The 5,787-nt window shown below is 51.5% G+C and overlaps 1 pseudogene; it reads left to right on the top strand.

Annotated features, from left to right (window-relative positions):
• Nucleotides 1-2,189: 2,189 nt before the first annotated feature.
• Nucleotides 2,190-5,343, top strand: LOC148091740 (phosphofurin acidic cluster sorting protein 2-like; annotated as a pseudogene).
• Nucleotides 5,344-5,787: the final 444 nt, after the last annotated feature.

The following is a 5,787-nucleotide window of genomic DNA, read 5'->3' as shown; positions in this document are numbered from 1 at the left end:
TTCATGACTTATGTTTAAGTCTTTTATCCATTTTGAGTTTATTGTTGTATATGATGATAGTTGGAGGTCTAGCTTAATTTTTTTGCATGTATCTGTCCAATTTTCCCAGCACCACTTATTGAAGAGACTGTCTTCACTCCATTGGATGCTCTTGCCTCCTTTGTCAAATATTAACTGACCATAATGGGGTGGCTCTGTTTCTGTGGACTCTGTTCTGTTCCATTGATCTATATGCCTGTTGCTGTACCAATACCAGGTCGTTTTGATTACAATGGCTTTGTAGGACAGTTTGATGTCCAACAAAGTGATCCCTTCCACTCTGTTATTTTTTCTCAAGATGGCTGCAGATATTCAAGGTCTTCTTTAGTTCCATTCACTCATCCAACTTGAAAGCCAACATTTTTCTAATATTTTCCTGAAAAAATTACTGTAAGCACCCAAAGACAACTGCATTTTGGCCATTTATAAATGAATATTTTCTAGTTAAACCTTCCCATTTCTGTTTCCTATTAGGAGTATTAATGAGGGCTGGGGTTTGAAAAGTCCCAGCCTTGGATGCACAAGTTCTCATTTTAATTTTATTATGGTTTGCTTGTTTGTTTATTTGTTGTAATATGTGCAGAGGCTGAGCAAATTTTCTAGGGATGTTATGTATTGGGTGGAAATGTGCTGCTCATGGGTGGAGCTCCACAAAGATCCCCCCCTTGAGTTCCATTCAACCCTCTTATGTGCCTTGGTTCCTCTCTAGACTGTCTAAAACAACCTGAAGGGCTCGGGTTGTTCCTTGACAAAACCATATGTGCACTCCCCAGGAAAAGCCAGTCAGTTTAATTAGCGTCGAGCTGGAATTTCCCTAAGGGGTGCCAGCACATCATAAGGAATGACCTCTGAGACCTCCACTAACATTCTTAGTTGCCTATGAACACCCAATATGTGAGCTGCAAGGAGGATATACCCCGTTATCTTTGGAGCTGAAAGGAGTTCACCTCTCATTTATAGAGTGAGTGTTTTTGGCCCAGATCCTCAGAAAGGATTTCCAATTGAAAAGCCACAGTTAAAAACCAGTCACCCATTTTTCCTTCTGCCTTGCCTTAGACTAGATTCTGTCAACCATAAACCTTAGTTCCACTTTGAGGATTTAAAATACAGCTCAGATAAAGTCAGACCCTCTACCACAAGCAAGGGAAGGTCCTGGATCCAAGAGAAAAGTCACCCAAGTTCACATAATGGGTGAAGAACTGGTGGGCTCAGTGGACCCATTGCTGGATCCTTGCAGCAGGTCTGGGTCTGCAGGGTGGTCCTGGGTGAACTTCTGTGGAATCCTGCCAAACTACACCAAGTAAATGTAAATGTAAAAAACATTCAAACCTGTGAAGAATTTTTGTGAGTTTATTTGAGCCAAAGTGTTGACAGTTGCCAGGAAGCAAAATATCAACACTTTGAGATAATGCTCTGGAAAATGGCAGTTTTACACCTTCCTTATTTTATAGTTTATAATCTAAAGGGGCGACATATGAGGGTTACACGAAATTCACTGCTGATGGATTAGGGAGGTGGGAGAAAGCAAAGCTGGGAAACCATACCAATGAAATTAGTAGTCTCTGTAGAGCAGTGCCTGTGCTTTGAGAGGTCTGGACATTCCAATTAGACATTCCAAATATAGGTTTTCATAGATGCAAAAGGACTATAGACAGACTCAGTTAAGGTAAAGATTGTCCTTTGTCAGGGAAGGTGCTGCCATAAGATATGACTGCTCATCATCAATTACTTTTAGTTAAAAAGTTTTCATTTCAGACCATCCTTTGTGTTTACTTTAGGTCTCTGAGTTTGCAAGGCCACCATGCAGGCCTTCCCTGAGCTAGTCCGTTTAGCAGGTGGCCCCTTTTGTTCACACACTCCTTCGATCACTTCTCTCCCACCTCTTGCCACCAATCACTAAGTGTTTGGGGCTTGGGTGTGAGCTACAGTCCCCAACCCTCCTGTCAATTCATCAGCTGCCTCTGATGGAATGTCCCTCCTCTGTCCCACAACAGGAGAAAGCATCATCCCTGAAGGTGCAAGCAGCTGCAGCTCCATCACCCCCCACGGGCCTGGCCAGTGCACCCGCCACTCTCCAGAAGCCAGTGCCCTTGAACCAGTTTGATCCCTGGGAGGTGGACTTCTCCAGCTCCACCTGTGTGCCCAGGCTGTGCACCCTGACCTTAAAGAAGCTGGTGGTTTTCGAGGAGCTGGAGAAAGAGCTTATGTCCATCTTGATTGCCTTGAAGATGCAGGGCTCCAAGAGCATCCTGAGGTCCCATGAGATTGTGCTGCCCCCCAGTGGACAAGTGGAGACCGACCTGGAGCTGACCTTCTCTCTGAAATACCCCCATTTCCTCAAGAGAGAAGGCAAGAAGCTACAGATCCTATTGCAGGAGGGGAGGTGCTTTAGGAGCCGGACCATCCTGGGCTACAGGTATCTGGGCTACAAGACTCTGGCTGAGGGCACCATCCACATGGCCCAGGTGATGCAGTGACCTCCCCAGTGCAGCCAGGTGCTGAGCTTCTGCAACAGCAATAAGGAGGCCTCCCCCAAGGTGGATGAGATTTGGATCTCCTCCCTGTCCAGCCAGCCCATCGACCATGAGGACAGCTCCAGGCAGGCAGGCTCCCAGGCCAAGTCTACTGATAGCTACTCCGAGGGGGAGTCTGAGAGCTTCTCCTCTGAGCAGGAAGCCAGCAATGATGCCAGGCAGTGGCAGGACCTGGACAAGGATGTCTTCCATGGGGGGAGCCACAGAAGGAGCAGAGTTTGAAAGGGAGAACAATGGCCATGACCAAGGAGCCAACCTTCAAGCAAAAGGTCATGGCATGGCTGCAGAGGGTCAGACCCCCTAAGGAGGTTCTGGAGTCAAAGCAGGAACCTGAGGGGTGTGTCTCTGAGGTGAAGGAGAACCTGGACCTTCTCTATGACACTCTGGAGAACCCCAGTGACTCAGACATGGAGGATAATGATAGTGCCATCAGCACCCGCAAGCCCAAGGGCAAGCCATATTTCAAAGGCCTGTCACATTCCAGCTGGCAGATGAAGACAGGGTGCATCCACAGTACCTGGAACCAGGAGGAGCCTCAGAGTCTTGCAGATGTGCCAGAGAAGACCTGGGCCCCAGGTGGCAAGCAGTCCAGTGACAGAGTCTCAGAATCGGTGGCCTCCAGCACGTCCACCCCCCAGGTAGCCGAGAACTGGAGCTTCTCTCCGTTCAGCCAACACATCAAACATGAGGACAGCACCATCCAGGCTAGCCCCCAGGACAAGTCCATGGATCACTACTCTGAGGGGGAGTCTGAGAGCTTGTCCTCTGAGTAAGAGGCCAACAATGATGCCGGACATGGGCAGGACCTGGAGAAGAACAACTTCCACCTGGAGGAGCCTAAGAATGAGGGGTCATCAATAGAAAGAAAGGCGGCCATGACCAGGCAACAAGGTATCAAGTAAAAAGTCCTGGCCAGGCTGGGCAGGGTCAAAGTAGCAGAGAAGGCCCTGGACTCAAGCAGGAACCTGCAGACCACATCCCTGAGGTGGAGGAGGACCTGGACCTTCTGTATGACATGCTGGAAAACCCCAGTGACAGTGGCCTAGACATGGAGGACAGCGACCATGAGAGTGTCCTCAGCACTCGCAAGCCCAAGCTCAGGCCATCCTTTAACAGCCTGACACATTCCAGCTCCCAGATGGAGACGGGGAGCATTCCCAGTGCCCAGAGGCAAAAGGGGCTTCTGCGTCTGTCCCATGTGCCCCAGAAGATGAGAGCCCTGGGTGGTAAGAAGCCCAGCAAGAGAGCCCCCAGCACACCAACCCCTGCGGCTTAGTAGGCACAGCCCAAAGACAGCCCGGAGGCAGGGACCTCCACCAGAGACGTGTTCACCAAAAAGCAGCTTACGGAGGGGCACATCACTCCTGTCATCCTGCACTCTTGTATTCCCCTCCACCAGGTCCTAGGGAAACAGGCAGGTGGCCAGGACCTGAGCACATCCCTGAAGGAGCAGCCAATGATGCGGCCACAGAACATGAGGGCCAACCGCCGGGACCAGGAGTGCTGGTTGATTCCACCGAGCCAGCTGCTGATCCCCAGGAAGACCGTGTACAACCAGCTGACCCTCATCTGCATCTCCGACTACCAGCTGCCCAAGAGCGTCATCCTTGTCAACACCCCAGACTAGCAGGGGCAGTGCCTGTGGGGCATCCTGCAGCAGGTCACCCTGCCCGTGGTGTGCACCTGCTCGCCGCTCATGTCCAGGAGGCCTTCAGCGCCATCGTCTCCTGGATACAGAGATGCAACTGCAATTCCCAGCCCCCGATGCCTTTGAAGATCGTAGTGTGGGGGGTGAAGCACTACTTCAGCTAGGTGCTGAGGCTTTTTGGGGAGCAGCTGTCCCACAAGACGCCCCACTGGCTGGGCTACATGTGTTTCCTGGTCATCCCTCTAGATTCCCACCCCGTGGCCAGGTACCTGGGCTCCATGGATTAGCTCTACAACAACTTCTTCCAAGACCTGGCCTGGGGGCACCTGTTCAATGAGCTGGAGGGCCTGAGTGCCTTGCAGGACTTGGTGGACATCCTATCGAGAATCACACAGTAATTTGTGGTTGGCAACTGTGCCCTCCAGCTGCCCATTTTGGAGGCCATGCTCACCTCCAGGTGGAAGAGCCCCAACAAAGAGTCCTCACAGGAGTTCATTCCCTTTGAGGGGGTGGTAAATGTTGGAAGAGTGGAAACATCCTTGGCTATGACTCAGGTGGTGGGGGCCCCTCGGGCTCCAGTATGATTTCATCCACCCAGCCCTCCAAGGGAGCCTCATCCACATACCCTCCTCTTGGTAAGTGAGTCAGGGCCTGTTCTCCCCCAGGCAGGGCTTTCCCTCCAAGCTGAAGGGGTTGCAGGTGGATTACTAGATGGAAGCCCAGCTCACAGACATGAATAGAGACTCTGATAAGTAAGACCTGCCCACCAGCAAAAGCATGCTCAAGTGCACCTTCCAGGCTCTGCAGGTCAGCAGGCCACGGAGCAGCAGCAAGGCCACAGCCACGCCCACCATTTCCATGACAGTGGTCACCAAGGGGAAGAATAAAGTGATGTTTTTTCCCAAGAAAACCAAGGACAAGGCCGTGCAGTCCGAAAGCCAGAGCATGGAAGGCATCAGCCCCCTGGCCTGCATGGCCAAGCTCCCGCAGAATGTGCTGTCCTTTCTCAGTGAGGGTGTGGAGTGGGATGGTGTGAAGTCCTTGCGGCTGGCAGCTCAGTGGTGCTCCCACCTCAAGCACTTCCTCATCTGCATCTTTGGACTCTCCAAGTCCACCTTCTAACCCTGCCCTTGTCCTTGCCCCTCCACCTGCTCTAGCCGGGCACTGGAGGGACCAGCTGCTTTTCTGTTGACATTTCAGTTCACTACAGAGACAGACTCTGGAAGCACAAAGAGAAACAGTCTTCAGTGAGAATCTGCTCATAATCCGGAAATTAACAGGGTGGCCTCCACTAGGAGCTCCCAAGTGCTCTGCTTATTAACCAGACCTCTCCGGTGGGTGGGATATCAAGCAGGCAGTGTTGAGCTAGGGAATCATGGAAGGTGCGTTTTGGACTCAGGACCCTGACACCCCAGTGAAAAGGGTTATTGCCTTTGGGACCTGCCCTTTCTAGAAGCCAGGGCTCTGCTTCCTGGGGGAGCCAGCTCTGGTGTGTGCCCAGACTCAGAACTGAGTGACCAGAGGCCAAGGTCTGGCCTCCCATTGAGGGCATCCTGAGCAGAATGG

This window comes from Miniopterus natalensis, chromosome 13, assembly GCF_054644295.1.
Source record: "Miniopterus natalensis isolate mMinNat1 chromosome 13, mMinNat1.hap1, whole genome shotgun sequence".
Lineage (NCBI taxonomy): Eukaryota > Metazoa > Chordata > Mammalia > Chiroptera > Miniopteridae > Miniopterus > Miniopterus natalensis.
Note: the sequence above shows the minus strand (reverse complement) of the source record. Positions and strands in the feature narration are given on the sequence as shown.